Below are 24,052 nucleotides of genomic sequence, written 5' to 3' on the forward strand. Positions count from 1 at the left end.
AAACGTACAGTTTATTTAGATCTAGTCTAGTTGGTGTGAAGTTGATTTTAATCGAAAACGTACAGTTTATTTAGATCTAGTCTAGTTGGTCTGAAGTTGATTTTAATCGAAAACGTACAGTTTATTTGGATCTAGTCTAGTTAGTGTGAAGTTAGTTTTAATTAAAAAAATATCCAATTTATTTGTATCCAGTCGAGTGCAAAAGTGGTCTTAATTGAAAATGTCCATTTTTTTTAAAATACTTATACTCTTTTCAACCGAATAATAATAAAACATGTCATTCTTGGTGACACATGTTGATGGATTACCTCGTTTCAAGAAAATGTTGATGGATGGGTTTATGTTTTGTATTCTATCTCAGAGTCGATGAATGCATTTTTTTGTTGCCTTTCACACAAAAGCGTAACATTGTATTCATCTTCGGATAAATTATACAACAAAGGAGGATCCACCCCTTTAACTTAACGCTCTGCTGCACTCCACGGTTTGGTAAACCCACTGGTATAAACACCATGAAGCGTGAAGGAACGGGATGGGCCAAAGTATTATTAATGCTGCGAGACAGGACTCAACTCACTTGGCTTTTAATAAACAAACATTTCAACTCTTTCTTTTACATTTTTAGTTGTAAAAAGAAAGGGGAAAACAAATAGTATACAATAGAAAACTAAACATTTTAAAGTTACTATAAAATTTACTTTAGTTTGATTAAAGCTGTGTTTGTAAAGTTGCAGAAGGACAGACAGACCTCATAATTGGTCAGATGAGCAGATGATGATATCACCTCTTGAAACTTAACAGTATTAGTAACCAAAAAATAGTCGATGTTACATAATAATATTGTGAAATTGGCATGTTGGCGTGAAATATAGCATTTGGCATGAATAACCATATGCTTGGCGAAGAGCATCTGTCAACAGAAAAAGAAAGAATGATTACCGTAGTTATGAAGTGTCTTGAAAGTGTTTAATATGGCGACTTCTGAAAAAAAAAGTTATGTGGGATTTAAAATTTAACTTTTTATCAATATTATCAAATTATGTTTCTTGAAATAACAAAAACTACTTGAGAAAGAGTTAAATGATTTCTATCAATAAAAAAGATAATTCTAATCTATTTTAAAATAAAATTACGTTGTCTCAAAAATTAAATTTTTCAGCATTAAATTATTCATGTTATTTTCTATGGAGATTTGATAATGACCTAGAAACTATATGAACACCATAGATACACACAAGTATAAAATTTTTCCCTAATAACGGCACTCCAAGACGAATCAGATAGAATTAGAACAGAATAGAACTTGATTCCGAATTATGGGCTCAAAGCCCAAAGATTACTTGAATAATATTACTCTATTCCAAATACTTCTAAGATATAACACATATTTATAATAAATATCAGTTTACACATTACGTTAAGAGGACTTACAAACTTAAATTTCTGTGACTTCCAATTAAAAAAATGAATGAACATCTGTTATTCTTCTCTTCGTTCTTTTCTCTATTTTTATTTTGTGATAAGGTGTCAGTTTCCAGTTCGGAAAATTCCATGTTCAACACCCGATTCCCTCAAAAATCAACCACAAAGAGCGAGTGGCCTGCTGCACGTAAAATCCGATTTTCTGGACGAAACTTTTTTTTGTTGGTGTGGTCTGGAATTTTCAAAAAATGAAGTATCGACTCAAGTGATCTCGCCATTATTCACAATCATGATAGCTATCCCTAAATAGCCCTCATATTGCTTCAAAATGGGAATTTTATATATTTTTAAACTAAATAATATAATAGGTTTGCCTTGGGAAGAAAATTTGCATGAGCAATAATTGTAGATTTGAAGTGAATAAAGATATCTTCCAAACAGTAACTTTAATCATTGATGAGTGTCATATTGAGTTGTATAAAAAGCTTAAAACAACGGCAGTATCGTTATATAATATACTGTTTCCTTGCATTTTAAAGGTCATGATTCCCAGGCGGCGTCCTTGCATAGGGGTAGCGCATCTTCCTCGTGATCTGGGCGTCCTGGGTTCGAATCCCGGTTCGGGCATGGTTGGTCTTCATCTGTCTTCTATCTGTGAGGTGTGTGAATGTGCCCCTCTGAAAAAAGGGGTTGTGCAAGCGAATGTGTGAGTGTCATCTTCATATGAGCTAGAAGTCAGACTTCTGCCCTCGGGTGCATAGGGGTCCTTACCCTCAGAAGCTACTGTACCCCTTTTCCGTGGTAACGCGGACACGACATCATCATCAAGGATTCCCAAAATTAACGCAAGATTTGAATTTGTCACCATTCGTGTAAATGTTAGTAGGTGTTGGAAACCCTATTAAAAAAAACATTGGACAACTGATAGTTTAGAATTACTCAAAATGGCTTATTACACAATAGAACAGCGTGTTTTCATTGTTGAAATAATGAAAGTCTGGAGGCCACAGTTGGAAAATTTGAGAATTGACCCCTCCCCCCCTAAATAGTGTGATTTAACACCATTGGATTTCTTTTAATGGGGTTATTTGAAGTCAAAGGTCTATGCCAATAAGCGCACAAGCACGGGCGCATTGAAGGAGGAAATTCGAAGCTGCAGCAACGAAATTCGGTCACATTTATGCAAAATGGTCATGGTCGACAGAAGAGTGTATATGAGCCATCAAAGCTATGCCCTGTGAGTTATCCCATACATAACCCTATCATGTGTATTTACGATTCATTAAAAATATAACAATTTAAAGAAAAAAAAATTGTGGTAACGCACCATTTTTACTAATCCTAAACAATCAGCTGTCAAATGGTATTTAATAGAGCTGGCAAAATTTTAGTGCATGGATGGTGGCAAATTCAAATTCTGCGTTAATTTTGGAACACCCTTGAAAAGGAAATTAAGTGGAATAAATTATAAATTAAGTTAAATAAATTTCGGCAGTAGAATATACAATTTCGTTATCCCCAAAATAGAAAACTGTCTGCCAAAGAACAGAAGAGGAATAGTGGCATATGAAAGATAATAATGCATATATTTTGTGAAAATCTATGCATTATTAGACAAAGAGAATATTCTCCCTTCCAATTTCTCATTCATTTGTAAATGGCAAAAAAATGGTGGCAAATTCAAATCTTGCTTTAATTTTGTTAAACCCTATAGAAAGAAATTTTACTAAATAAAGTTTCGTTTTCTATAGAGAACTTCATTATATCGATTAATCATGTTAAGAAAATTATTAAAAGTCACAATAGTACCAGAAGGGATTGACCAAAGGGGTTTTAAATTGCAATTTCGAATTTATAGTCCCTTGAAGCTCAGTCCACAATCCTTTAATCACCAATATAAAAGTTCAAGGGAACTACCTGATGCTTGGCTAACTTAATCACAAATATAACTATATAACTAATTCACTAACTTGGCTTAGTTATAAATATAAAAGTTCAAGGAAACTAACTAACTGACGTTTGGCTAACTGCTTAGAAATGTAGCACTTTTAACCAAATTAGCTGTTTGTGAATTCTATGCATATGTTAAACATCAACTGTTTGTCAAATGCAATTTATTATCCACCATTTTATCATAAAGAAATAGTTATTCTATGTGTTTGTCCTCACCAAAGTCATCCGGATTCTAAAATGGTAAAAAAATCCTTGATTAATAAATAAGTAAGGCACAATAAGAAACAAGAAAGTGAAAAGGGAGAGAAAAAAAGGCATCTTCATAATCAACCATCCGCAAATCCATTTATTTCAAGGCTTGCTGCCCTTAATATTCTGAAAGGAAGGGTGCTCTCGAACAGTAGAAACGTCCTTTTTCTTTACTGGTGCCTTTCCTTTAACTCGGGGGGGGGGAGGGAGGTCAGGGTTGGTGGGCGTGGTGCTAAAATACACAGACAATGCATCGTTAAGACTATGGATGTTTGGACAACCCTCCATTTGGTGGACCGCCCACATCCTGATGGTTGTTGCCATAACCTGGTGGGAAACTATGGGAACTTGTGGCACCTCGTTACCGACGAAGCCACAAAGCGATTAACCAATGGGAGAGCATAAAGAGCTATATTGCGTCATCGAATGTCATTGTGGTTATCTTACCGAGAAAAAAACTTTTGAACTCTCCATGTATTTATTAGAAAACTTCAGTGCCCAATGTTGGTACCTGGAAGCAAAATCCCTGACTGATATGAGGTAGTTCTTCATACGAGAATATACATGATTTATTGGTTTGACTGTATCATTTATTTACAAGCTGCCTTTGTCGACCAGTTAGTTCATCGGATTTTGGGCAATAGCTCACATTTTAAGTTAACTCAATTCTCATTTTTATGTACTAAAGTACTACATACCCACATTAGTCATCATGTTCTAACTAATTCACAATTTTTAACAACAAGTTGCGAATACATCACTGACGGTACTGAGAACATACTCCCGAAAATATACTGTAGTACAAAACAAAAAAGAAAAGAAAATTCCTAGCACTCAAATGAGTAACTGTATAATTCCTTTTTTGAGATTTCTTTGTTGAATCCTTTACAATTCGCATCTTCTGTCTATAAAGTTAATGAGACATCAAATAATTTTGGAGAATATATTAAGCAATTCTGGCAAATTAATATATAGTAAATTACAATCTATTAACTCCGATCAGAGAAAAAAATAACTGATAATCAACAAACATATTTGATGACATAATAATATTAATTAAGTTTAGTTACATTTACGTCCGCTCTTGAAGAAACACTAGAATTATTTTAGGACGAGCCTTGAAATTTTACATGATCAGATGACGATAGTGACATCTGAGTCGGCATCCTTCTCACCAAGCTTCTACGCCATATTAGCGGGAACACATTTTGTTCCGAAGGATTCAATGTTCACCAAACCCGTTTTTTCGGTGAAATCGGATGACCACATAATAAACATTGCTCAGAACCAAATATGGGCATCTCTTTTCATCGTTCAAATCAGTAAAACATTTGAAACATAAAAAGATAAGAAGATAGAACTAGGGATGAATGTTATTATATTCACATCCATCTTTCTGAGAATCACACAAAAAAATTTCACGAAAAGAGAGTTTTTATCTTAAAGCTGAAATTTCATTATATAGTGAACTTGGACATACAGAACAGCTGAAGTTTAAAATAAAATTTTATATAAAAGTATCAACTAATATAAATAAATTAGAATAATATGTGGAACCGTTTAAAGAAACATTACTAAATTTCGCCATAATGGCAATTTGAGTCACTGCTAGGTATAAAATCTTCTTTCCTTAAGTTTGAAAATAGATGATAAATTCCAAGAACAAAGTGTGAAGCCTTAATACCGTTTCAGTATTTAATCAGATGTGATTTTAGCTCCAAAAATGGTACTCCAGTCAAAATCCGAAAAATCAACAACTGCACTGCTTTTTTCCTGAAAGATATATCTATATATTTAAAATAATTGGCTAATCAAAGAACCACTCCAGCCTAGTTTAGTTTAATTATATTAATGTCCCTTTTTAAAGCAACACTAGGGCCATTTTGGGATGGACCACGTAATTTTGAATTGCGATCAAATGACGAGGACGATACCTGAACAGGTACCACCTGTCCAAACTACCACACTACACCAGAGAAAGGACATTTGGCCCCGGCATATTTAATATGCACAAAACCCGGTTATACGATGATGCTTCAGTGGATTCAGATCTCGAATCTGGAACCATCCGGTCCCGAAGCTGAGACCGCATCACCAGGCCACCGTGGCCCTAACCAGTCTCGCATTCACACATACTGGTTCGATTTCAGCAATATTTATTTCGCATGAAAGTAAATGATCTCTAGATACATCAAACATACATCATACATACATCTAGATCATCTAGATACATACATCTAGATCGACATACTAGAAAGATACATCATTAAAGATTGCCTGTCCTCCACAGCGTCTAATTACAAAAGAAGTTTAAAAAACTTCATTGCTTCACTGCATATTCTCTACGGGAGGGAGGGTCATAGTAGAGTAATTAATTTTTTTTTCTTTTTTTTTCCATTTCTTTTTCTTCTCACATCATAAAACTTAATTATTTTAATAAATTTAAAAAATTTCAAGATCAGTTAAAACATGTTTTTAAACTCAACGAACTCATAAGGCACGTCTTGAAAACAAAAACACAAACACATGCATTCATTATTAATAAAATATTCGATGCTCAAAATTGTAAAAAAAATCTATAGATTTAAAGGGAGATTATATTTTTAATCTGAAAGACACAAAATATGAAATTAAAGGAGAATAGTTATTATCTCTCAATATATTATTACTTTGAAATTGAAATAAAATAAAAAGGAGGGAAATATATTTTATAATTTTCAATGTATTTGTGTATGTATGTGTGCTTAAAACTTATATAGAATAAGCAGTCAAAGTTTTTTTTAACCCTTTTTATACTTTAGAATTTCATAAATAAAGTCAAAATTTTAACTTTTGTCAAGATTTCTTTATCCGAGCCATGGCGAAAACAGAATCTCAAACCTATTAGTCAAGCGGGTAAGATGAAAAAAAGAGCGCCAGAAAGAACTTCGATCTAATACAGGTTTTGAAAGACTCTGCAAAACTCAGCGTTTTGATGTCGTAGAAAAATTAAAAGCTAGTAGAAATCTTAAGTTAAAATTACAGTGAAGACGAAGTCCAAGCGATAAGGAAATTATTTTTAGAGTGTATCTTAGAAATTATTGCATATATTACATATTTTAATCATTTTTTTAATGTGTGGCTGTTGAGATATGTTTGCTTTTATACTAAATTTTTGATCCATCATCTAGATTTCCTTCCAGAAATCATATAGTATTATTGAACTTTCAAAAAACCCTGCAAAACTGATACCGCATTACCTGGATCATGTTTTGCTATATATCATACTAATATAACGACACTTAATTTGACCTAATATGCAAATTTAATGCTATATTATTTCAACTTTAGGCCAATTCTCGGTAAAAATTATCTTTAAAAGTAGTCGATTGCAAAGAGAATAAATATATTCAAAGGGAAAAAAACTTAGCTAATAGGTAAGTGTTTTTTTATGCATCATTAAAAAACAATTCTTCATATTTTACTCGTGTAGTTCTAATGCAAGAGGATATTCATTTAGTTCATCGCATTGTGATTATATACAAATAATTAATTCAAATTGCTTCTTAAATTACATTCCAAAAAATTCCTCGTCTATAATTATGACACGACGCTCAAATATATATCTTATCCAGATCTATCATCACTTTCTCAATTTTTACTTGATGACAGCTTGATGACACGCTTGTTACTATCCCAAATTACACAAACCTTACGAAATAAGTCTTATATATATTCAATACACACTACAAACCGCATCAGATCCACCAAATGTCCTTCTCCATCAGAGCAAACGATATTTTTCGCCAGTACATTCTCCAGGCCTAAATCGTTTGCTGAAAATAATGGCAGCTGTCCGAGATCTTTAGCACTCCCCTGGGCGCCAAACGAACAGAAAGACCCTACAATTGTAAGAACAGACGATTATCATTACCGAGGCTGCTCCGCGTCCCTGTTAAGGTGGCAGTCAAAAAGAAACAAAAACGAAAATAAACCTGCCCGTTCTACTTGAGGAACAGAGGGAAGACTCCTTTAATATCGGTTTCTCCGAGGAGAATTTTACGCAACCTGTCATTTGGGGGTGGGCAAAAGATTTCCCACTGCAGAAAAAGATGGGAGACGAAGGGGATGTGGGGGGTGAGTGCATATATGCTTTTCAAGAAGAGACGGCATTTTATATAGATAGTATTATTTCTTTTTATTGCAATGAGTGGCATGGTGCTTAAGGACTTCCGATTTCTATGTTGGACAAAATTAGAGGTTTTAAATAAAAAGGTGAGGAATTTCTCACAGTTTCGCTGGTATTTTAAGTGATTTTTTTTTCATGTACGTCATTTTTCTGTGCATCCAACGGTAATAATAATAATAATGAAAATGCATTTGTAATCATGTTTAGGTGTAGAAAATTAGACGCTTTTTATATTTCGAATTATTTTGAAGATTTTATGCTTCTTTTAAAGAAAAGAATTATTTATAAAAGAAGAAAAATTATTCGTGTGCGTATACACTTTTACACAGGAACAGAGAAAATGAAATGTATTACACTCAATAAAATCTCAAATATACAATTCTGACAAATTTAATAATAAAGTTCAGGTGAAAATAATGAAAAATTCAGAAACGTAATATTTTAAAGTTAAAAAGGTCTAGTTATTGGGCAAAATTTTAAATAAAATTAACTCAATTTGGATTTATTTTTAAGAGCGATATTAGTATGTATACTTAAGTGTTATTATGAATGCATCATAATCATTTTTTGAGCGATAAATATGACGATAGTTTTATATTTTAAAAATTTGTCACGATTTTTTTTTTTTTATAAAAAGCGTAATTTTACTGAACAATCAGCATTTATACTTGTTGTTTTTTCAATATCAAAGTAATATCAATATTGGTCTGACTCTACAAAATGGTTTGAATTATAAAAGCGATGATGATTGGACATGTTTAAACGAAAATGCAAAATAAATTTGATGATGACTGTGATAATGACTGTTCTTTTTCGTAAGAACCTTCAAACCCATAACACTCATAACAAAAACATTATAAACTACAATTAAATATTTTTAAAAATGAAAATATTTAGCTTTATCACATAATAATTAATATCGTATTTTCAACTAATTCCAATCCATAACTCGATAAAGAGCAACAATATTGTGCTTGAAATTACGTACCAAATTTACTTCATCTTGCCTGTTGTTGTTTTGAATTATTGTATTTATTATACCCAAAAACTGGACCTATAACAACTGGCGGATTCCATTTCTAATGCATATTTAACGATAATTATTGTGATAAGCTATATATTAGAATCATGCATCTAGTTTCTTCTGAGTTAATAACTCAAAAAAAACACTCAATAAGTTTTTGTAGACAAAGACTAAAAGCTTTAACGTATAGGAACTTCTGTCCAACGTTTAACTGGTTGATTAACAAAGATTACATAACGAAGATTACGAATGCGGCTAAATCCTAGAGACGGGTACAGCCAAATTTGGCACCAAACTTTAAAGATAAAGTCTCCAGCGTCTCTTGAAAATATTCATAATATTGAGAAATAAAATTCTGAAGATTACAGCGTCCGCGGGGCTTGGCGAGTAAAATTTGGCGGAAAATGGTACACGTCTCTAGAACTATACCACGAATTCCATCTTTGTATATAATTTACAAAAGGGATAAAATAAGTGAAGTTAGAATACCGCGAATGTTAAAAGAGAGACGAACGGACATTTACACTTTTATTAGCATTATGATGTCACAAGACTTATCTCTATTGGAATGGTTCATGTATCCAATGAACAGAACATATACAAGGCAGTTAAAATAACGGGACTTTAATATCTGACAATTTGATAGATCATAGGATGAAGTTATTAAACTATCTGCAATTAAATACTATCAATATCCCTGTCGAATTAGCTGATCGCTAGAGATTACTATTTTAGAATGAATCCCCACAATTCTCATAACATAATACTTTATTTTTATCTAAATCATCAACCCCAGTGCTATGAAACGACAGTTATATGTGCTCTGTAAGTATTTTCTAAGTTAAAATGTGCTAAGTTAAATATACTTATTTTCTGCCGGCGTCCTGGCATAGGGGTAGCGCGTCTTCCCCGTGATCTGGGCGTCCCGGGTTCGAGTCCCGGTTTGGGCATGGTTGTTCTTCTGTTGTTCTATCTGTGAGATGTGTGAATGTGCCCTCCTGTAAAAAGGGGTTGTGCAAGCGAATGAATGATGCGTGAGTGGCAAAGTCGTACTCTTGGCCCTAGTTGGCGCTGCTATAAAAAAAAATAAGAGAAATTAGAGAAATAAGAAATAAGAGAAATTAGTTTTGAAAGAAAAATCTTGATGAATTTTTATCAAGATTTTTTTCTGAATTTTTAATTTATACTCTATAAAGTTCCATTTTATACGTTTAAAAAAAATGGGGATTTAAATAATGTTACTTGCAATAAGACATGTTTGGATATGCGGACAAAATTCTAATACAATCAATACACAGTTTCACAGAAAAAAATTAATTACCCAAAAGTGAGAAAAAAAATAATTACTCATAAGTTTTCCTCAGAGACCCATTTTCATTTTTTATTTAATGAGCTAGTTACAGTTTTCCCCAACTGAAAGTGATCTTCGCAATTTTAAATTGTTTCTATTGCTTTTGTAGCATATTCACCAAATTGGCGAAATTGAAATAATTGAAGTTCAATTGTTTTTCTATATTGTTTATCAGTCGATTTTTGTGTCCAGTTACTTCACCGAGATAAAAGATTGCTAACAATTTCAACCAAATAATTTGTGTAATTATGTATAAGTAGCTTTTTTAGCAAAAGCTTTTTAAACTTCAAATTTTAATAGGCAAATAACTCATAATACTTTAAAGACTTTACACCATTCAGTTTATTGCGGTAAATATTTTCCTAACTTCCTGTTTAGACCTTTCTGTATCCAATCATAACGCAAGAAAGTGAAATAGTGTCTCAAAAAAAAAAGCACACTTAAAAAAACTTTTCACCATTGCTCAATTTTGAAATAAAACCTTAATTATAAAAAAAAATTAATTTTTTTTTTAAAAAAATACTTTATACTGACAAATCTAGTCAACATTACAATTAAGTCAACATTAGCAGAATCTTCATATGTTTATTATCAGAAATTATATTTATTATATGAAAAAAAAAGTTGAAATATTTGTTGCAATAATGAAAACGATTTGAGTTTTACTCCAACAATAAAATATATTATTTTGAAATACACTTAAAATATTTTTAAATAAATAAAATAAATAATTATTTTTTAAAAAAAGCTGTTATGATTGAAAATATTTTTTTTTAATTTTATGGCAAAGTAAAAAATTTTGTTGCTCTGAAAGTATTCGCGGAAAGACATTAAAATTTAGCCCGATATAAAATAAGTCAAAATTCTAACTAAAATTTTAAAAATGTGACTCCAAGATTTCCACTCCCTCCCTCTAAATTATACGTGTGGCTAGTTTGATAGTTCTAAATCAAACAGTTTGCTTCAAAGAGCTCCAACACACACACACACACACACACACACACACACACACACACACACACACACACACACACACACACACACACACACACACACACACGCGCGCGCGCGCGCGCGCTTATTAGTATTAGACATAGAGATTGAGATCAAGCTTAATTTTGGATTTTAAAGATCATACCTTTCACAATGATCATTCTTTTTCATTGACAGATATACCAAAACATAAAATATTTCTTAAAATTTCAAAATGGAGCATTTGCGTTTTGTAACGTTCCAATATTCATACATTCTGATATCTCTTTGTTATAAACAATAATCATAATAATTCCTTTGTAATATTTTAAACAATATTATAAAGGCAATTATTGTTAAAATTCTAGGAATTTTCGTATTCGTAATAATTTCTAAATGTCAACAGAGAAGAACAATATTCCATTGATTTATTATTGCACATTATTATTTGTTTTACAGACAACAAAAGTCAGTATCTGTCTCAGCTACGATTTTCATTTAAACAATTAAAATGATTTTCGATTCATTAAATGTATGTTGACTTATATAGTCAGATATTTCTTCATTTTACCATCCGGTTGCTTCGAAAATCTGTGATTGGATTTCTTGTGCAGCCGGGAGTTATGCCATTTGGATATAAAATCAAATAATGATCGACTTAATTTATTCAAATTAAAAAAAAATTGAATAATTGGTTCAAGTATCAAAGAATCAATTTTTTGAAGGGCTGGCAACTATGTCTTTTGAATATAAAATTGAATAATGCTCTCCTTTTCCATAAATATGCAAGATAATAATAGAGATTTTTTTAGAACAGCGATCCAACGCGCTAGAAGGTAAGGAATTTTTTTTCCAAAATAATCCTAGAAATCAGTAGTAATGTTAAAAATATTGTTTAAAATTTTATTTAATATTTATTTCTCTTCTTTATTTTATAATTAATCTTAAATTTGAGAATGGTTAAAGCATATATTAATTACTGGTAATGCATGATGCTTTAAAAAAGTAAAATAAAGATTTTTATTTTAGGTTTGAGACAATTTATTGCTCTTAATACTTGAAAGACGAATTTCGATACATCTAAGTATGAGAAACGCGAAATTTCTTTTGCATTAATTTTAGACTTCTTTTTCGAAATTTATTAATTCAGTTGCTTTAATGTTCCGTTTATGTAAGCTGTGGCATTTTATTAAAAGCCAGTCTTGCAGCTTTTAATAAAACTTGTACTAAATTCACCTGCATGTACCAACTTCCTGATTGGTTTAGTTATATTAACGTCCCGTTGTAAAGCAACCCTAAGGCTATTTTGGGACGGATCTCGTCATTTTGAACCGCAATCAAATGACGAGGACGGCACCTGAGCTGGCACCCTCCTCTGCACACCACACCAACTTCTTCACCAACCTCTCCAAACACACCACTACTGAATCTTCCCAAGTCCTTTAAATAAAGAGATTCTATTAAGCACACTGTTTTGATCTCTGTATATTTAATTTTCTTCTAATATAAATATCTAATTTTCTTAAGATTCTGTCATTTAGCTGATATTACTTGCGATAAGAATTTCATAATGAGCCAGAAATGCTGCAATACAGGTAAAGTCATGCAGGTCTTAGTGGCATAAAATTTTGTTTCGAAATTTGTCAAAAATTTCAATACACTCAATTCGCTTAAATTTGCATAAACTATCTCTGCTAATAATAAAAATGTATGCGTGTTGTTTGTATTAGTGTGAGAGTGTCGGCGCTCTATAAGCCAAAACTTTTGGCGTATAATTACCAAACTTCACTTATAAAAAGTTCAGAAAATATGAATAAGTACCTCAGAGCAATTTTTAACTTTTAAATAAAATTTGGATTAAATATTTTTTTTTTTAATTTTGGCATTTTCCCAGAGAATTTTCGAAAATATTGCAGCCCAAAATTCGGTTTTCAGATTACGCCAGAATCGCCAAGTTCCATTATACATAAGATGCCAAGATTTCCCCTTCATGGTGTATTCCCGAGTTTAATTGGCTATTTTTCAAATTACGCCAACTTTTGGAAGCTGCATTATACGGTTTGCATTTTTTTAGTGATTTATTATGAAGACCGGACATATTCACATGTGAAGAAATAATTCAATCCTTAATCACCAGCAATAATTTAATTTGTGGCATTTATGTTATAGAAAACAATTACCACTTGATTTATTTCTTTTATGCAGTTGTAATTTGTAACTGAAAGTTTAAAATTTAATAGGAATAATCAAAGCAATTTCACTTTGCGGGATGACAAACTATAAAACATTCATAAAAAATAAATTAAAAAATTTCTTATTTTTTATGAATACACCTGAATTAAAAATACGATTTTTTTTAGATAGTTAGTCGGTTATAGACTTAAAAAATATTAAGACACATCGAAAAATTGAAGTAGTTTGTTATTTGATGTAAAGAACAAATAGTTTGCATTACACTACGAGCTTTTTCTTTATCACTTTATGCTACACTTGCCATACAATATTTTGTTCTTCACCCTTAACATACTATTTTTTGACTTTTAAACATTGGATATAGCTCTTTGCCTCTAAATCGCATTGACTTAAGAATTTATTCAATCCCTTAATCAGACGTCAAATCTTGTTTGGGATATTTTTAGTTAGTTCAGTCCCTATAAAAAAGCAAAAGAAACATGAAATATATATTTAGTAGTGTCCAAATGATTTTTGTTCTTTTCTATTAATTATTGCTTTGATTTAAAATTATTATATATAATATTGTAAATATTTTAAATTCTGAATTTTGATGTAAAAGTTTTACACTCCATTTTATGCTAAGAATTTATTAAAAAAATTATAAATAATTAATTATATTAACTATATTAAAACTATAAATACTAATAAAATTAACTATATATCAGTATCGAGTTATTTATTTACCCGACGTTACACCAGCTGGGTCGTCGAGAACATTGCTTGAATCTAATATTAATTAAATCTCTTAAGAATAGCCAAATATTCATGATTGTTTTCAACAAAGCATTTTTAGGTTTTAAATTGTGACAATCATTAGAGCTTTATCATTTTAACAAGTTTACAACAATTCTCTTCATCATGAACATGAAAAATTCCAGTACAGTCGAATCACCTGACGGCATAATACCATTAAAAACATAAGTGCCCAAATAATTTATTTCAAATTGCTCGTTATCTCTTAGGGTTATATAATTTCACTACCTGGTTTCTCCTATGAAGTGCGGTGGAGAGGGGGGTGCCAGCTCAGGTGTCGTCCTCGTCATCTGACCGCGGTTCAAAATTACGAGGTCGGTCCCAAAATAGCCCTAGTGTTGCTTCACAACGGGACGTTAATATAACTAAACTAAACCTATGAAGTGCGCGAATAATAAACTAGAGCTTAGCAAACCTCACTTTCAGCAATGAAAGAATATCACACAATTCCATATTGTATTTTCATTGAAGCAATAGTATTTATTGTTGAAAATTAAACAAAAATAAACCTAAAAATTTTCAAAATTCCAAGCAAAAATTGACCGGAGATTAAGTTGACATCCTTAAAAAGACAATTATTTAAATTTTAAAACTAAGTAAAAATCATTTTTTAAAAAACTATTTTGGGACGTTATTGTAAGAAAAAAAAAACCCAAAATCTTGCTTAATTTTCAATTAATTAAAATTTAATCAAAAAAAGTCTTCCAAAGTACACATTCCTAGCTTACAAAATAAATTTAGTATCAATCCGTTCGATCGATTTTAAGTGGAGAATGCTAATACATGCATACACATTCTCTTTGATTCGTAATCTAAATTTTCTGCTTCCTAATTATTGCACTTTTCAATTTTCGACAAAAATCATTCGAATGTCGCAGAATTCTTTAAATTAATACCATCATAATATGTATACTGATCTTAATATATTATTAATACTTAAATACCCATTGTTTCTTTTAAGCAAGCTATCCAGTTTTTACATTCTCGTATAGTAATATAGAGAAAGTATCGTCCAAAAATTCGAACTCGGGATTTTGACGCATCTGCATGTTTTAGACTTCCCTGTGTTCATAAAACACATCTTTGGAGAATGTTAGTCTGTGACAAAGATAGCACGAAAATGCTTTGAGCAGAGAGTTGAAATTCAGTACGCGATTTTTATATCAAATTTGCATATTTCAGCCAAATTTTGAACAAAATCTATGTAGAGGAAATCTGTCTTACTGCTCTAATATAAGTTGACACGATAGCTACAAAACGAAGAGAGCTAGATAGATAAAATTCTGTATACAGGTTTAACATCTGTAGTTTAGACACCTATCGAATTTTGTGCCATTTTCGAACAAGACGTTGACCATCTGTCGGTCTGTACTTTCAGAAACATGTAAACGTGATAATTCAAAAACACGATAACTGAAATATATTAAATTTAGCAGAGGTTTTTGTGACTTCAAATGCAGTTTTATGTCAAATTCTTGTTTTCAATTGGTTGGGGAAAACGCAAATTCAATTTTATGATACTATTAATTAATCATCAAAACACTTGCCAAGAATGACACGATAGATTAGTAAAAAATAATAAATTCACGTCAAAGAATATTTCGTAGCTATTGTAAGCCAATGCTCTACAAGGCGAAACGAAAGCCAAAAAACATTTTAAAATCATATATTAAAAAAAAAACACCGGGTATTTATAGATTAAGTCTCCTATTTGCTTGTTGGCTTTCTTTTAACAGTTGGTTGTATTATACTTTGAGAAACAGCAAAACAGCCAATACTGCGAGCCCTGGTCCTATACTTCATAAACCGAAAATCAATATCCCATAGATTCTGCTTTTTGCTTCCTCTCCATGGCTCTCGGCAGCAAGGAAATGGATGAGAATGGAAAAGTTACCAATGCCATCTGAAATTGATTGGCGATTCCACTTGTAACTCCCCTCCCTCCAATCATAAATCGCGTTCTTGGAGTTGCAATTATTATTGAAGGGGTCCGCCGTCCCCTAGGTGCCCTAAACACCCCTTTTCCTATTTAACGGGGGGGGGCAATCCTTTCTTGGGACGAGATGAGTTGTTCTTCTGCACTCGCCTGTCATTGAATTTTACGACTGCGGTAAGCTCAATTCATTTTGTTTTAGCGAAACCGCGAGATTGAATTTTGATTAAAATGGAAAAGCGAATTGCGTCATGTTGCGGAATTGGAATTATTGAATTCGAGGGGTGGAAAGCTGGAAAGAAGGGTTTCGATTTAATAAGAATGGATATTCAACAAAGCGCTGTACGACTTGTTGAATCATCATTTTAGCAATTAATAATTTTGGGATGAAAATCCTTATATATGAATTTTTCTTATTTATTGTGAAATTGCATGGTATAAAATTAATCGCATAAACAAAAAAAAATTTTCTTTTTTGCTTGTTCCTTGTTTATGCGTTTATTGGAATGAGTTGATTTAGAAAAACATTTTATTCTCCGATTTTGAAAAATATTTTATGCATCTATCTTTATTCTTTCTTTCAAATTTTCAAAAAACAACTGTATTTTGTTACATATGTTGATAATTCATATCAAGGTTAAATTTTAATTTTGTTAGTGAAGCTTTTATAATACTACATTGTAGTATTAGGTAGATTGCTATAAAAAGACTACCTATTGCAATGGTTCTCATGACATGACTTAGGGAAAATGTCTGCAGTTCTTCGCCGATCCTGGTCCCTACAACCGAAAGCCACTACGTTCAAAAGTATATGTTATAATGCTTAGCCCATGTTATCTTGTAAAAGCATAACCAGAGTAATTTTGTTTGGATTTCAACTGGTTTGGAATATGTGGTTAAAAATGTAAAAATCTCGGAAGAATTCGTAAATAGTCCATCCAGATCAAAGGGAGGGGGGGGTAGAAATGATGAGGTGGTTGAAATTTCCACTTCGCTATGACTTTGTTAATGTTGAAGATATAAATAAATCCAATTAGTCAAATTAGCGCCTCATTAAGGCAAACGATTTTTGTATGTAAATTTTTTTTTAGTAACTGCAACATCTCAGAAATTATGGACTGAAAAGTGATTTTCAATCCCTAATTTTGACTGTACCTAACATCAACAATTTATGTTGCCAGATAGTACCTTATATGTAAAGGAATCTCCCTTTGGCTTCGAGCTTGCCTAGAAGATTTTTTTTTTTTTTTTTTGATTTAGGAAGATTTCTTATAGGTCGATTACCTATTTCTCAAGAAACGGTCAACTCTTATTCATTTGGTTCAAAATTCGATTTGTATCTACAAAATTAAATATTAAATCAGTGTTGTAAATTTTATCCATAGCTCTCCTAGTTTTATGGATATTGTTTTAACTTATATTCAGATAACAGACAGACAAAATTTGATAGAAATTTACAAATTTGATGGTAAATAAGTATTCTAAATTTCCATCTAGTTCTAAGCATTTTTGAGTTATCGCATGCATAAACAGACATAAGGCCAAAATATGTTTGAGGTTTTTCAGGAAAAAGTGTGAAACGTTAACTCATTAAAATTTCGAATTCGAATTTTTAACTATTAAAATATTTCTTTTTTTACTTCGTGTACGAAAAAGTAGAATCGTATTTTGGACTTAAGAATAGAAAATAGTGAGTAGAAATTAATAAATTCAACGAATTACAGGTATCAAATTTGATATATGATACGAAATTTGATACCTGTAGCAAATTTGATATACATCTCAAATTTGCCAGCTTCAGTCAAATTTGGAGGAAGTCAGTCAGGAGAAAATGAAAACGATAATTTAAAAACATAAACAGCTAGATTTCAGAAATTAAGTAATATATATTTGCAGGCATCAGTCCAATTTGGAGGAAGTCAGTCAGGAGAAAATGAAAACGATAATTTAAAAATATAAACAGCTAGATTTCAGAAATTAAGTAATATATATTTGCAGGCATCAGTCCAATTTGGAGGAAGTCAGTCAGGAGAAAATGAAAACGATAATTTAAAAACATAAACAGCTAGATTTCAGAAATTAAGTAATATATATTTGCAGGCATCAGTCAAATTTGGAGGAAGTCAGTCAGGAGAAAATGAAAACGATAATTTAAAAATATAAACAGCTAGATTTCAGAAATTAAGTAATATATATTTGTCAATGAAATTGTAGTGTTCTTCAAATGATAGAATTATCATTTATAGCACCGATCCATATAAAATTTGAGAACCAACCTATCCGTCAAGACATTGACTGTCTATATATGTATATTTGTCTATTTATGTATGATTAAGTGAACATAGTCATTCGAAGACACAAGGACTATAGAAATAAAGTTTTAACATACAGTCTCGCTGCTAATATGATCAAAATAAAATAAAATAAAAGTGAATAGATGCGTTAGTTCATACAAAAGTAGTGGAAACATTATTTTTGGTGTCAATAATTTCGTCAGTGTTCTGAAAGACTCTGTGACACCTCGGCAGCTGTTCCAATAGAAATAAATACAAAAGCGTGTGATTGCAGCAAAATTATAGGTTGGGTATCTATCTGTATTCATTTATGCAGGACACGCAGCTCATAATTCCAGTTTCCTGTCTTCGGACTCTTTTCATTTTTGTTTATAAGATGGAGAGAAAAACTAGCGTTTGTTTCTTTGTTTGTTTGTTTTTATGTTCAGGTTTTCAATAAAAAGTACCGTAGGTGAGATTCATAACAGAAACTTTTCGCTTTTACTTTCTTGTACACAAAAAAAAAAAAAAAAAAAAAAAAAAAATCTAATAGTCCAAAAATTCAACTCTAGTGTTTGATGAATCTCCTTTTTTCCCAATTTCCCTGTAACCCTAAAACATATTTTTGGAATTATACATGTTTGAGTAAACGATAACTCAAAAATATTTTGAGCTATATCGAATTTTACATGTGGCCTTTTACTTTCAATTTGTAGATTTATATAACTAGCTGCCTTTGGCGACCAACTTGTTCGCCTAGATTGACTTTTTAATCTGTAATAGAATGCTTATTTTTTTAAATTCACCTTGTTATTTGGTATAAACTGAAAAACATGAATTCATCTGAATCAATTTACTGAAAATTAAATGAAATGTTAAGAAATAAAAGCGAAAGTAAAAATTCTATTACAAAGTTAATGATTGGTAGAAGCACTCGATTGAATGTTTTGGTGCTCGAGTTTGAATTCCAGTACAGCATTTAAAAACGTTATGTATCAAATTGAATTAAACCATTTTATTAAAATTAAGAGATAAAAGTTATATTTAATGAAATCAATTTCATTTCCGTAATTTTTTTCATTCTTAAAATGATGCAAAGACAGTTTTTTTAAGATAATTGTTTTGGAAGATATTAAGATCAATTTCCATAATCAATTCAGCGATTACCCGTCTGATGAAGGTTAAGCCTAATTTTGCGCTCGATTAAGCTTTCTGTTTGAAACTTATTTCTTGGCTTCTTTCGTCTAACTAAATGGACTATTTTGGTGATATGGTGAATCCTTTCCAAAGCTTTTAATAATATTTTATAGCTTCAGCAGTTAACTTAGCGAAGTGCTCAATCCAATGTAATTGTAAATTTATTCAATGTAACAGTCTAAAATTCGTACGATATTTTGTTTACTGTTGCCAGTCGATAATGAGTTATAAGGATGATTTTTGTGCCGCTTGCGTTAGTGTTTATATAAATAGAGATTGTGCGAGATACTTTTAGAGAAAATTTGTTTGTCTGCCTGTCCATATGCAAATAAACATGATATTTACTTAAAGCAAAAATCTAGACAAATAATTTTGGTATATAATTTTGCCATCTAAAATGTAAATCTGAATCCCATTTTGAACCAAATTCATCAAGGAGATCTGTACATTCACAATGTACCACGATCTTGAAATGGAATTTTTCAAAGATTTCGGAATTTCTTTTTGTATATACTTCGTGAATTCTGAATGGTTCATGTTCGCAATAAACGCGTTATCTATACCTATCTAAACCGAATAAACTAATTACAGTTATCCCAGCAAGTGTTTACCGACTCATTACGGGCGCTCCAAAGCATATGCTCGTGCTTTGAGGGACGTTCTAAAAAGGGCCACTCTATACGCAAGGAAGGGGAAAGGGGAGGAAGGTTGGATTCGAACCGAGTGGTTGCGAGGCGTTCGTGATTGTGGCGTAATCTGTGAAGCATCAGTGTCGGAGGGCGATTCGACAACCCTAATCCAGGGATCACCCTCCCCCGGGGCCAGCAAAACGAGATTGGATTATGCGATGGGGGTAAGCACAGATTTGTTTGGGGGTTGTATCCCCCTTCTACCTCCCCCCCCTCCCAATAGAACCTGCATGAGGGTATCGAGTGCGTCATGGAGAGAGGGAAGCAGCAAGAATCACTGTTGTGGCAGAAAAAGTTATTCCACCCCTGCTATGTTGAATAACAGTCCTTTTGTTTGGGCCGATTGAGATCTCTATTGCAAGGGTAGGTTTCGCTTCCATAGAGTAGCAACAAAGTTTTTGAATAAATTTTTCCTAAATGAGCCAGTTTAATATTTTATTTATTTATTTTCAGTTTGATTCTGTTCAGATTCAGTTTTATTTTCAGATAATTCCGCAAGAGGTTTAATTTGTATTTCAGGAATTTAAATTCTAACTTTAGAATCTCAGCATTTTTATTTTTTTTACCGTTGTTACATTATTTGAAATTTCTTGGTGTGATAAATCATAACTAAATATTGGAGTTTGCACCACTAATTTGAAGTAAATTAGGTACATGAAGAATAGATAATTTTTTGCTTTAACTCTCTTTCTATTCAATATAAAAAAAGAAATCCTGAATTTTTTTTCCTACTGGATAATGACGCAGCAAATATATGGCGGTGTTTATTACCAATTAATAATATAATATTCATTAATATGTAATTTATATAATTTGATCCTACCTACACAGATTTTGTAACAAAATAATAAGTTTTTAGTTTTCAGATAATAACAATATCCTAAGAGATGGGTAAAGAATTCGTTGTTCAGAATGCTCCACCAATAAAGGATGCATAACTATAATGCATATCTGCGAAATATACCAAGTAACTAAAGAACTACATAAATAACATGTTTTTTTCTCTTAGAACAAGTTTTTATTTTACTTTCCCTTTCCAATTTAATTTCTTACGTCTAAGCTAAGGTGACAGATTTTTTTTTTTTTTTTTTTTTCCCTTCCGAGTCTTTGGATAGATTGTAAAAAATCATTTTTTTTAAAACAAGTGATTAGTAGAATAATACAAACTTCGATTTTTTTTAACTATAATTTTTTTATTATTATTTTCTCTCAAAGAACACTAAGAAAAAACAAAATAATCGCGAGAAAGAAATTCGATTTCATGCTTTTCCGGAATATCTGCAGAGAGACCGTCCTGAAGACAGATTAAACATTTTCGAAATCTTGCCTGTTTCTCTGCATATGAATTGGCTGACTCAAAAATAGAATTAATTAGATTGGCTTACATTTTATAATTATTACTATTGTATAATTCATCCGTAGGTATATGATGAAAAGTTCAACAAACTAATAAGGGATAACTGATTTAATCTACACTTATACACTGTAGAAGCACACAGGCGTACACAAAACAGCACTTGCAATAACCAGCAGTAAATCGATAATAAACAGTTGTAATATCAGAAAGAACTCATAGGAGATTAATACTCCAAAAGTGACTTCGTTCAATTTTTAACTTGCTCTCACTTCAACTGCCTACTCACTACTGAATGATTCTTACCTGAGGTATTACACTTTTTATAAGTCCCATGAAAGGGCATCGAATGTTCTAGAATAAACATTGAATCTCGAGTCCTATTGGAGCCATCGCCATTTTCTTGAATATTCGAGATTTCTCCAATTATGTCGCCAGATTCATCGCCAAATTACCAAATGATAACCAAAGCCAACGCTCATTGACTTCGGATACATTCAGAAACAGTTACGATGTAAAACTGTCTTCCTTATCAAAAAACGTACAGTGAAGGTGAACAATGTTATAATATACATCTAATGTTATAATATACATCGGACCAAATTCAACATAAGGCTGCCTTTAGTTACTGCTGTCATCAGTGCGTATGTGAACATAACAGCTCGAAAGTTAGAAGTAAGAATTTTAGTATGGGATGTTTACACCAAGTCTGATAACAATTTTGGTTAAGTAGGTCAGTGAAAAAGGTTTTGATCCAAAATGTATACTCTATGTCTTCATCATAAGTGAAACTAAACATAAAATAGGCATGAAATATAAAAACTATACTAGAAAATCTAGGTGAAGACATTTCAGTTACATTTTTCCTTTACCAGAATTTCGCATTCGGTGACTAACTGGTTTGTAGGGAGCATTGGTCGTTTTTAATTTTAATACAAAACTTTATGCATTGCTTTATAACCATGATTCACTCAATAAGTGTTTTTAAGCATCAAGTTATGAGCGTTCCTAATCTAGTCGAGTCCCATGACATCACAGTATCATTAAAAAGTGTTTTTTTTTTGCGATATTTAATTTCTTTTTCTTATTCTTCATGAACACTATGTAAATCAATGATAAACAGAATCTCCTTCCATAGCTTTCAACAACGGAAGCAAATTGTGCCATTGAATAATTGACAAACCTAAGAAAAGGTATTGAATTTCATTGCAACAATGAAATCTATTGTTAGAAATTATGTAAATTTAAAAAAATGAAATTTCAGAAAAAAAATTACACTGCTATAATATTAGTATCATTAAAAAGATAACATTTTAAATTTTAAAATGGTATAAAAATCAATTTTTTACAATAATATTTTCAGCGGCTATTGCGGAAAAAATCGTAAATCTTCCATAGGTTCTGTTTAATTAAAACTTTTTAGAAAGTGCTTAGGAGTGTACGTTCCCTGCTTCCTAAATATATACATGCCGAACCTACAGCTCTCGCCTGTAGAGCACTAACATACGCAAATTCATACACATATACATACATATTCTTCATTATGATTAGTAATGACAATCGCCTGAATTATTAAATAATGCTTATATGAATTATAAGTTGAATTATAGAAAATAATTAGAACTGACATATCTATCTTTCAATACCTTAATAATAGCACGCTTTAAAAATTTATTTCTATTAAATAGAATTTTATATTAATCCCAGCATTGAAAGTAGCTTTTATAAAAAACTTTGTTCTAATCATTTTAATTTTCTGTTTAGCGAATGAAGGTATTGCATTCATCATTTGGAATTTTTCATATTCTCATCATTATTTAACCATCACCATAACTTGTAAATTCCCAATATTTAGGGGAAAAAATTTTAAAGAACTTGAAACTTTTATCCGAAGCTTGGTGATAATATTTTAAATTTAATTCATCAGTTTTTATATTATTCCTAAAAGTTATTTTAAATTATAGCAATACGATAACGTACAAATAAATGTACCGTATTGTACTATAATGTAATGTAACATACTGTCACAATCCACAAATATACAAAAGCAGTAACTAAAGCAATAAAAAGCATTGTTATAAAATACACCTAAAAGCATTTTTTAAATTTATTAAAACTAAAGGAAAAAAAATATTAAAAAAAAATAAAACAGCTATATATAACTGAAAAAGTAATTTTTTTTTTACAGTACTATAGAGTCAACTTGCAATGTACAGACTTTAATTATGCTCATGAATTATTTTGAAATATAGAGAAAATTAATTATTAAGAGTAAATAATTTTTTTAAGTAAAAATTAAATAAAATTTTGGAAAACTCTTTTTAAAAAGAAGTAAATTCCCCAGAAGTAAATAAAAGAAAAATTTGGTATTTAGAATGCTTTAATTTTTTTTTCATTCTATAAAAATAAATTGTCTTTTTACATCGTTTGAATTAAATAATGATACAAAAAATTGCTATACAAGTCATTTAGATTAAAT

This window comes from Argiope bruennichi, chromosome 5, assembly GCF_947563725.1.
Source record: "Argiope bruennichi chromosome 5, qqArgBrue1.1, whole genome shotgun sequence".
Classification (NCBI taxonomy): domain Eukaryota; kingdom Metazoa; phylum Arthropoda; class Arachnida; order Araneae; family Araneidae; genus Argiope; species Argiope bruennichi.